General features: G+C 44.5%; 1 pseudogene; it reads right to left on the bottom strand.

Annotated features, from left to right (window-relative positions):
* Positions 1–7,285: 7,285 nt before the first annotated feature.
* LOC110572024 overlaps positions 7,286–11,411 on the bottom strand; it is a 31,756-nt pseudogene continuing 27,630 nt past the window's right edge.

The raw sequence follows: 11,411 nt of genomic DNA, 5'->3' as shown, positions 1-11,411 counted from the left end.
GGCAGGATGACTAATGGTCCAGACCCTTCAGGAATGGAGGTTTGGGTCACCCCACCAAGAAAAGAACCACAACCTGTTGAAGATCCTGCTGAGGGCAAAGGGAATACGGAGTGGAAGAAGGTAGTTAGGAATACCAGCTATGACCACATTACCAGTTACAGAAATGAGGATGGTAATTTTCATGAGAATTTCCTTCTTATTTTGTTATGAATATGTTTGTGTTTATGTACACATATAATATTTATTTCTTCCCTCTCTCATCCCCTTATCATGTAGCGTAAGATGTATTGACTTTACACCATATTATTTAAGTATTAGCTTTACATCATAGTATTTAAGTTATTGGATATCAAGGAGAAAAATGACCAAGAAAATAGTGCTCTCATGAACAGCAACTGGAAATCAGGAGCAGTCAATAATTTATGAGGGGCAGGGAGCAGGGAAAGGGGAGGAGAATGAGTTAGGTTTTAAACATTTCTAGGACTGAAGTGCCATACGTACTGTAGGTGGGAATATCTACCCAGCAGTTGAAAATATAACAATCCTGGTGGGGGGGGTTTGAGACTGGAGATTTAAATGTGGGAGTGAATCACACAGAGGCACCATTTGGGAGTTTTTGAAGGGAGCAGAATATATTCAGATCTGAATTTTAAATCACAGATGCTAGACTGGAAGGAGCCTTGGATGATTCTCTTGCTTCCCCCTCCAGCCCAGATGGAAGCATGTGGTCTTCGGTCTCTCTCTTACAATGAACCCCCAGTCTCCTAATAAGAAATATATGTTCAGGGATTAGTTGACAGAGTTGTAAGCCTGCTCTCTTAAGTTTGAGTGAAAAGCATGAGTCAGGTGTCTAAGAAATGGAGGACTTGCACCTCTGTCGATTGCCAACTTAGATTCATTACAACATTCCAGAAACAAAGCTGAAATCCAAGGTCTTTTATCACTCACCTTGCCAGGCTTGCTGTATGAAGCTTTGTGTACAGATTGCTTTATGATTTCAAAGTATTTGTTTTTCAGCTTGAGATCTTCTTTGACATAACTGCACATCAGCCCGAGGGCTATTTGTAAAGGCAAATCTTTGGAAGATAGGAACATCTTCCTGGGGTTGACGTGCCAGGCAAACGCTATTGTGAAATCTCATGGCATGCAGGCATTAAGATATGCCCATGCAATCAAATACACTTTAAAGCAGTTTCAGTTTTTTTCTCTCTAGCTCTATCTACCATCTATGTATGTATGCATCTATCTAAATAATAGGTTTCATTATAAAATTCAATGTTAAGTGGGAAAGTATAAAAGTTTTAAAATTTTCAGCTTTCTCTTAGAAATTAAATATTTAATAAGTATTTAATATATCCAGAAAATAAAGCAGGATTTTGTCCCTTTAGTTTAAGTGGTCCTCATCTCTTTGTGAATTTTGCCATCATCATACTTCAAGATTCTGGTATATCCCCCCAAATCCTTTCTGATGCTCACTTTCCCCACTCCTCCTGTCCCCTCTCCTTATCCCTGTGCTCCTTCAGCTTTGTGTCTCAGTTGTGACCCACACTGGGGCCCTCTCTAGGACATCTTCTCTGGCCATCTTGTCTCGGTCCCCCTCTTCAGACTTAACTCTTGACTCTGTTCTCTTGATCACAGTAGGACTTGTATAGTAGGGGACATGCTTTCCAAGGACCCCCACTGGCTGGGACCCCCTGCCCTCTGCCCCGTGGAAGGGGATTAGAGTGTGTGTCTCAGGTTCCAGGTGGTTTCCACCTCAGTGGCCACACACCATGTGTTAGGGAGCAGGGTGTGGTGGGAAAGAAGGTGGACTTGCACCTGCAGCTGAAAGCCCTGCCTGCTTGGGTGGCAAAGGCCAAGGCAGGGCTCATAATGCTGAACTAGCAGACCAATCCCACGCGTGCATCCACTGCTATTCCTCACTCTGAACAGCCCCTCCTCACCCTGTGTTCACTGATTACCTTGTTCCCAGCTTCACAATGAAGCATTCCAATTATGTAGAACTCAAGGTTCTTGGTGGTACTGCCCCAGTGGTGTGCTTTTCACATGGGACTCAGAGGTGGGTTCCTCCCCACTAAAGTTCTCTGGAAATGGAGCAGTGCTTCTGGTGCCCTGCCCAGATGCCTTTGGATTGACACCACCAACCTCTGCCTCATGTTACAGCTGTATGCTTCTTTCCTACAGGCCTGGGCCTGCTTCCTTCAGAGAAGGAAGTCTGCCCTTGGGCACTGGGGTGGCTTTGCCCAAAAGCTCTGAGAGCATAGGAGTCTGGGAGCTGACATATCCCAGGGCAGCCAAAGGGAGGCATGAGGGCAGGAGGGGAAAGCCCAGCTCCCTGCCCTGTCTCTAGGAGGGACTCTCCCAGGAGCCCCCTGAGAATGAGGCTGAGTCTGGGACTGTGCAGAATCCCTCCCCATCTTCCTTCCTCGCTCTCTGATGATTCTCTCCTGGAAACACTTTTGAAATGTTACTTGCACAGGAATCCTCATCCAGAGGCTGCTTCTGGAAACCAACCATAAACACGGGATGCCACAGGCTTCTGGAGAGCCCTGAGAATGTTCTGCCTTGCAAGGCAGCCTGTGGTCAATTGTAGTAGGAAATTGCAGCTTCCTGCTGCTTCTCTAAGCAGGGTGGTAACCTGACATTCCATCAAATCCCATCTCCCTGGGACCTGAGGGGGGCAGTGCTGGGACATGTTTTGTGCTATTGTCCTGGGCTCAGAGCACAGGGTGCTGGGAAGGACACTTAAGCTTACGTTTGGGTGTCAGAGCCAACCCTGTGCACAGAGCCTCATGTGGGAAGGTTACCTGGCCCACCTTTCTGCACATCCCCTCTCTTCCCTGCTCTGCATTGCTGATCCTGGTGGTGGTCAGGGATGTTCTCCACCTTCCTGAAGCTCAGGGAGGAGCCAGTGGCCTCCTGGTTAAGGCCATGATGGATTGTGAAATTTTAAGCACAGTGTGAACCAAGCCCTAGCCAGTCCAGCTTTTCCTGCCAAACTTTGGCCCTGAGCCTGACCCCACCAATTACAGCTCCTGGGGGACTGGTTACCCATAAGACCCTGGCAATGCAGGGGTTCACTGGGGTGACCTAATACATGGAGAGCTATCCATTAGCCACTCGCAGCCCTTCCTGGTCCTTGTCTTCTTCTGGCTGGGACCCTGTTCCTGCTACTGCCTGAAATCTGTTCCCTGTACTTACTTTAGAATCCCTGCTAGCCTGGTCCACATCCACCATGGATCTCGGCTATGCCCACCTGCTTACTCCTAGAACCCACAACATGTGTACTGCTTCTCAGAGATATGTCCAGATGGTGTTGGCGTAGAAGACCCCACCTCAGGACCTGGACATCCCTACTGACCTGGGCCCTCCCTGGGCCTACATGTCTGGAAGTACTACCCTCACAACTCTCAAATGAAGGTAGCCCCCTACCCCAAATGCACACACTCTTTTATTTGTGGAGGTGCCCCTTGGTGTTCTTTGGGCAGCAGAGGCAGAAGCTCTGGCGATATACAGATTTCTGGGGCTTCAGTGTGATTCCACCCAGCACCTCTGCTCTCAGGTTCCAAATGTGGGAGCTGCTAGCGTTGGTGGTATAGTGGTGAGCATAGCTGCCTTCCAAATGTGGGAGCTTGGGTCTTCACAAATATGGATCTTCAGGATGCCTCCAGACTCATTCACATAAGGTCCTGGCCCAGCTAAAGCAGACCCAGAAACTCAGCTCAGAGACTGGATAGTAGATGATATTTCAGGCTTTGTGGGTCATTCTTCTTTGTTGATGTTTTTCCAACAACCTTTTTAAAATAAGAAAACCCCTCTTAGCTCCCGGGCATACCAAATGAATATGAATTTGGCTCAGGGGCCATAGTTTTCCAACCCCCCCTCCCCCCATGACCTTAGACCAACAACCCAGAAGGAAGAGATAAGGGGAAGGCACTGACAATGAGGGGATGGGTGCTTTTCCACTTAAATGTAAACCTTTCAGGGGGCACCCGGGTGGCTCAGTCGTTGGGCATCTGCCTTCGGCTCGGGTCATGGTCTCGGGGTCCTGGGATTGAGCCCCGTGTAGGGCCTGCTTGGCGGGGGGCCTGCTTCTCCCTCTCCCACTCCCACTCCCCTGCTTGTAGTCCCTCTCTCACTGTGCCTCTCTCTGTCCAATTTAAAAAAAAAAAAAGTAAACCTCTCAGAAGAAAGCTGGTCATTAGATTTTACCAGTAAAAACTTGAATTCCTCCAAGCCAAAAAAAAAAAAAAAAAGAGTTGATACCTAGAAATGTTTAAGAGTTTTTATTCCCCATGCCTTGACTTCCTTTCTCCATCATTTGTCATTAGCATTTCACATATTTGAATTCAGAATATTCCAGCCTCTGAAGGGCGGATGGGCCTGGCAGGCTACACTCAACTTTGGGAAGGGTCAGTTTCTGCCCAGAGCTACCTCCTGCTCACAGACTTTTCCATCACAATGACGCTCTGATCCAGGGTCCTCCCAGGGAAGAACTGCCTTTCTAAAGCATATTTCCACCAAGGCTTGTTGTTTTTCTTTTTTTTTTTTTTTCTTTTTTATTTTTTTAAAGATTTTATTTATTTATTTGAGAGAGAGAATGAGATAGAGAGAGCATGAGAGCAGGGAGGGTCAGAGGGAGAAGCAGGCTCCTCGCTGAGCAGGGAGCCTGATGCGGGACTCGATCCAGGGACTCCAGGATCATGACCTGAGCCGAAGGCAGTCGCTTAACCAACTGAGCCACCCAGGCGCCCTGTTTTTCTTTTTCTAAACATGCCAGTTAGGAAGGTTTTGAGATTTGTTAAAAAATCAGACAGGATTCCTGGAAACCCAAGTTGTGATGACACCAATCTGAGTGTCCAGAGGAACAGTGCAAGCACCAGCTGCAGCCCAGGAGGAGGTGTGGGCCATGAGCAGGGTTCTAGGAGTGTGCTGGGGAAAGGGAGCTGCCAGGGGTGGGGACCCAAGTCCACCAGCTCTGCTGGCACCGGCCTGTGGATTCTTAGTCTCATCCCAAATGAGATCATTGGATGGTGTGACCTGATTCTCCAATTTCTCATTCTGAAGTTTCAGGATTACAGGTCGTCCCATTTCCCACTGTTGTGTATTTCTCTCCTTCTAAATGCATGGCTTCAAAATCCCTTAACCATGAACATTTACAATGTGATCTTGCATGAATGTGGTATATAGAGGCATGTGTGTGTGTAAATGTGTAACATGTGATTAGAATAAAAGTTATTTGAAATGTATCCATGTGGTTCACCTCATTAGTCTTTCCTCAGAGCAGCTAAACACTCTGCACAAATCCTGTAATGGATTATTTGTCATTGTGGTTAATGATTTTCATGCTTACCTTAGAAAGTAGAACCATGATAGAATGCAAACAGGGCTTCTTTTGTTCCTGGGTGGGGTTGCTATTTTCCTGTATCTGATGATTTAGTGGCACAGGAAAGCACCACTCCCACAAGCTGCACCTTCCTAACATTCTTTTAAAATAATACACTGAGGTTCTCACTACTTGTGTAAATGATGCTAGACACTTTCTTGAGAGGTTTTAATGAAAAAAAAAAAAAAGGAGCAGAACATGATTACATGTGTAGCTGAATAATTTGGCAATCCTGACAATTTTGCTAAGACCCTCTTTTTATGAGGCATGAAATGAGATCCTTCCAGAAATGTGATAGTCAAGATTTTCTTAAAGTGCATGTGGTGCTGGTATTTTATTTTATTTGGGGGAGGGAAGACTGATTTAAGGACTTTTTTCCCCCTTTCTAAGAAGCTCATCTGAAATATAAGTTGTTTCCTGTCTTCCAGCCTTGTGTTGGCATCAGAAGTGAACTGTTTCTTGTTTATCATGTGCTGCTCATCAGTCATTCCCACTCCAGCCTTTCTCTTTGGTCTTGATACCATATCCAGCTTGAGATTGTCTGAATCAGGCACAGCTCACTAGCATCATCTGTGCCTTACAACCTATACTTCCAAGAGCTAGGCCATCCTCTGTGTCTCATTCTTAATGGTTAAGGATAAACCCTGGTTCCCTTACACATTCTCCCTAGTGTTCAATTCTCCTTTGCTTCTTGTTCACTTTCTCTTTTTTAAAAATTTTTTATTGTTATGTTAATCACCATACATTACATCATTAGTTTTAGATGTAGTGTTCCATGATTCATTGTTTGTGCATAACACCCAGTGCTCCATGCAGAACATGCCCTCTTTAATACCCATCACCAGGCTGCTTCTCCTTCTCCCACTCCCACTCCCCGTGCTTGTAGTCCCTCTCTCCCCCCCCCCCCCCAGAACCCTCAGTTTGTTTTTCAGAGTCCATCGTCTCTCATGGTTCTTCTCCCCCTCCGATTTCCCCCCCTTCATTCTTCCCCTCCTGCTATCTTCTTTTTTTTTTTTTCTTAACATATATTGCATTATTTGTTTCAGAGGTACAGATCTGTGATTCAACAGTCTTGCACAATTCACAGCGCTCACCATAGCACATATCCTCCCCAGTGTCTATCAGCCAGCCACCCCATCCCTCCCACCCCCCAACACTCCAGCAATCCTCAGTTTGTTTCCTGAGATTAAGAATTCCTCATATCAGTGAGGTATTGTTCACTTTCTCTTATGTTGAAGTTCTACTCTATTTATTTCTCTCTTTTCATGAATTCTGCATCTGGGCAGCCAGGCTATTGTGAGCTAGTGATGGGTATGTCATGTGTCTTTGCATCCCACCATCCCTTCACATGGTCATACCAGGAACTCCACAGCACTGGAGTGAACAGGAGAGAAAAGGGGGGGCATCAATATCAACTTGAAAGTTACAAAACAAGCATGGATGTCTCAAATAAAAGGGACAAAGACAAAGAAGACAAAGACCCTGGCCAGAATTCTTATTTGCAGAAGACAGGGACTTTTTAATCTTTAGGGAGATGATAAAAAGTATTCTGGATTCCTTGGTTTGTATTTTTGCTCTTGAATTTACTACCATATGAGATACTGTGTAGTGGCCAGAGATCATAATCTTTCTTTCCCCAGCATCACTGCATGGTGCCCAGAATGTGTTACACAAGAGATAGGTGTCTATGTGAATGATCATGTAATTTAATTTTAAACTTCTATGCAGGATTTGATTACATTTGGATGAAATATATCATAGTGGCATAGAATCTATGGATAGTGTAGGAAAGGTCAGGATTAGAGGATGGGTATGGTAGTTTTAAGTATTCTTGATTATGAGGCTCAAATGTCTAAAATCTAGGAAGGAGGTTCTGACTGATGGATTACCCTGTTGTCCTCAGATCTCTGTGCAGAAGGTCAGGGTGCTCCCTGCCATCTTCTTCTGCTAATCCTTGTCAAATTCTTCATTCTGAGCCACAGTGAAATAGTTCTTCCAATCCCCAATAATTTCATGAGATACAAAATGTTTCAGGCATCCCTGAAACAAGTCAAAGTGTCAGAGGTTGCCACAGGAGTACAGAGAGGAGGGAGCATGCATCCTTGGAGCCAGCACAAGAATGGGGAAAAAAAAAAAAGAAGTTTGCCTCTGAAAATTATGCAGTAATGTCATTGATAGGAATGACTAATGGGGCATGAAACATTACTGGAAAATCTAAGCAGATCATGGGTACTACAGAGTCCAATCTGGTATTTGAGACTATAAATCTTACATACCTTTCCTCCTAAAAGGAGAGATAGATTGGTCCATGAGGACAGTAGGCAAAGTGGTGTAGTTGGCCATTGGGTTTTGCTTCATTACATCGAAGGAGGTGTGATACATGATTTTATTCAGGACTTCTTCGGGCATTTATTTCTCTAGGAACTTCAATATCTTCTGAATTTCCCGCTTCGGGTCCTATATGTAGAAGAGTTACACAAAGCAAATAAATTTGGGTTTTCTATTAGGGATGACATTCTGCTTGACAAATGACAAATGACAAACAGTATTTGGGAGGAATGAGTTAAGTTCAAATATATTCAGCAACTATCCCTTAGGTGATGACTATGTGCAAGGCACTGTACCATCTCAGGTACTGCCATGACACAAAGATGAGAGCCGTTCTTGCCCTCAGGAGGCTCACCCTGCAATAGGGGGATAAATGTAGACATAACTAACTGGGCAAAACCTCGCCCAGAAAACATGCTGCTTGCACACAGACAGTATCATGAGATTTGTTGAAAGGAACAATTATGTCTCCTGGTAGAGATCAGGAAGGTTGTATAAAGGAGGGGAAATGTTGCAGGTGAAGCACAGTATGACATACTCTAGTATTTGAGCTATAGAAGATGGCAAAAGAGCCTGTGAGTTTAATAGAAGGTTAGTAAGGGGATGAATACAAGGGATCTCAAGTTGACCCAGAAATGTAAATTCTTGTGCACTGGTTCTTTCTGATCAAAGAATTGCAGAAAAGGAGCTATAGCTTCTTTTTTTTTAAAAAAAGATTTGTTTATTCATTTGAGAGACAGAGAGGGCAGGGGGAAGGGCAGAGGGGGAGAATCCTCAAGCAGATGACCCGCTGAGTGTGGAGCTGGACACAGGGCTCATTCCCATGACCCATGAGATCACGACCTGAGCTGAAATCAAGAGTTGGACACTCAATTGACTGAGCCACCCAGGTGCCCCAGGGAGCTATAGTTTTTGATTGGATTTCTCAGCACTGGCATAATAAGTAGTTTGTAGTTCTAGGATACTAATCCCTGGGGTCATGAGAGTGAATTTGTCATGCTTCTCATACACAGTGACTTGAAAAGGAGAAATCGTTCTCTGTCACAATATGTGGGACCAATCCTGCCAATGTTTATATGGATTAAACTTCGTTTGTGATGTGAGTCTGGGGTGTGGAACAGGGAGAAGGAAACTCTCCCTGAGCATTCACTGAACACAACTAGACACTTTACAAATGTGATCTAATAAATCCTTATAATAATTTCATGAGATACAAAATGAGATGATACCCATTCTGTAGGTGAAGACACATGGTTCATGAGTGTCAGGATTAATTCAACCATAAAGGTATGTGATATTTCCTGAGGAGGAAGGATCTTCTGGAAATTGTGAACTGAGGCAAATAAAATTGAGAAGAGCAGAAAAGTAGTTAGAACTTCTGAGGATAAAACTGAGTTGGGAAGAGTGTCATGGAGAGAAAGGACTTGCACTGAAGGCTCTTCTGTGGGCAAGCCCAAATGCCAGGGTCCCAAATGTGGTTTGCTGCACTGGAGAACATGGTGGGTCTAATGGAGATTGCATTGCCTTTTACCTCTTTCATATCCTCATAGATATGGTCTTTCGCATCCCACCATCCCTTCACATGGTCATACCAGGAACCCCACAGCACTGGAGGGAACAAGAGAGAAGGGGGGGCATCAATATCAACTTGAAAGTTACAAAATGAGCATGGATGTCTCAAATAAAAGGGACAAAGACAAAGAAGACAAAGACCCCGGCCAGAATTCTTATTTGCAGAAGACAGGGACTTTTTAATCTTTAGGGAGATGATAAAAAGTATTCTGGATTCCTTGGTTTGTATTTTTGCTCTTGAATTTACTACCACATTAGATACTGTGTAGTGGCCAGAGATCATAATCTTTCTTTCCCCAGCATCACTGCATGGTGCCTAGATTAGTGTTATGCAACAGATCCTGTCTCTTAGTGAGCTGATTTTCATTCTGAAAAAATCTATAATTACCAAATATTTGGGCAACTTTTCTCTCTCTCCCATGGTGACTGGGAAGAGGAGAGGTGCACTGGGTGTCATTTGTTGGCCCTGCCAAATCCATTTTGTACCCTCCTCCACCCTAGAAGATTGACCTCTATGGACTGTGTCAATGGGCTCCTTTGTGCTCAGGCTTCCACCTGGGATTTGCCAGCAAAAGGCACTGAAAGGCTTTTGGAGGCAGGAGGAGAGTGAGAAGGGTGTCGTTTATTTCCCTGATGTCCTTCCTGTTGGCTCACTGTGGTGGACTCTTTCCCCTACTGAAGGCCTCAGCCCCTGTTAAGGAGCCTTGTCCTTTTTCCAGGAGGCAATAGCTCCCTGCTGGTGTTCACCCCAAAACACTGCACTATCACCTGTTGGTTTCTTTAAACTCTGCCTGTAGCTTTCTAAATAGTCTCTTAGCTAAATTATCCCCAAATGACCCAGTTTCGATGTGCCATCCACATCCTCCAATGACCTTGGTGACCACAATCATTCAATGAAAACCCTTCCTTTCTGATGTCAATAGTGAACAAGGAAATGTGAAGAATGAATGAGGAAACATGAACCCATAATTTCCTTTTACTCACTTTTTCCAGCTTTGAATGCCTCAATATACTCCTCCCATGTACCAGGGTCAGGCATCATTTTAGTCATTCTTGAGAAATGGTAGTAGGACACCAGACGGTCCTTTGGATTTCTAGCCACATAGATAATCTGAAATCAACCAGCAAGGGAATTGAGACAGACAGCAAACAAAACAGAGAAATATTGCTCAGTGCAGAGGACCATGTTATTAGAATCTTAGACTATTCTATTTGAGTAACTGAACGTGCATGCATTTTCTGTAAGCAGGATGACCACATCTTCCAGTATGCCCAGACAGAGTTCCAATGTATATCTGTGGTCTTAGATAATGATTAGGAGCATGCACGTATGCGCCTCTCTCTCAAGAGTATCCTGGTTTGCAGGATAAATACTACAGTCGCCCTAACTATGGTATTTCTGAAGACTAACGAGGCCACTGTGGTATTTTCCAGTGTGTTTGAAAGGTAGGTCCTCCTTGGCTTGCACTAAGCAAGGACTCTAACTAGGTTATTGCACAGGGGGTAGCTAAAGCAGTCAGTTGTCTAGTCTAGTCTCCTCTGTACATGATGAGCTGCAGCCTTACAGATGAATGATCACTCCTTTTTGTGGTAAGAATGCAGGACTTTTGAGGGCAGTGCTAAGTCTCCCTTTGGAATTGCTTGTGATGATTCTTCTCATTGGAAAAGCAGGGTGGTGGTGTGGCTGGGGAGAGCTGACCTCTTGGCTTCGTGTCCTGTGGTTCTATGCCCACCTGTGCTTCTGTGCGCATTCTCAGCAGAGCCGGGAGGAGGAGCACATTAATGGTTTCTCAAGCATTTTCTCATATCTCATTTACTGAACAGAATTCCTGTGTCCAACAGAACCACTCACCCAGTGACATTTCCCTCTCAGGCAATTGGCCCAGGCTCTTGCTTTCTCTACTGCCTTTCCATAGACTGCTGCCTTATAGGAACATGGACCAGGCCTGTTTCTCTGCCTCTTTTCCTACTGCTCAATTTTTCTCTGATATTTATGAGAGCATGTAGGGAACCAAAAACTGTGACACAGCTGCACCATCTTGTCATAATGTAAATGTCTTTCTTTCTTTTCTTTCTTTCTTTCTTTCTTTCTTTCTTTCTTTCTTTCTTTCTTTCTTTCTTTCTT

This window comes from Neomonachus schauinslandi, chromosome 10, assembly GCF_002201575.2.
Source record: "Neomonachus schauinslandi chromosome 10, ASM220157v2, whole genome shotgun sequence".
NCBI lineage: Eukaryota > Metazoa > Chordata > Mammalia > Carnivora > Phocidae > Neomonachus > Neomonachus schauinslandi.
Note: the sequence above shows the minus strand (reverse complement) of the source record. Positions and strands in the feature narration are given on the sequence as shown.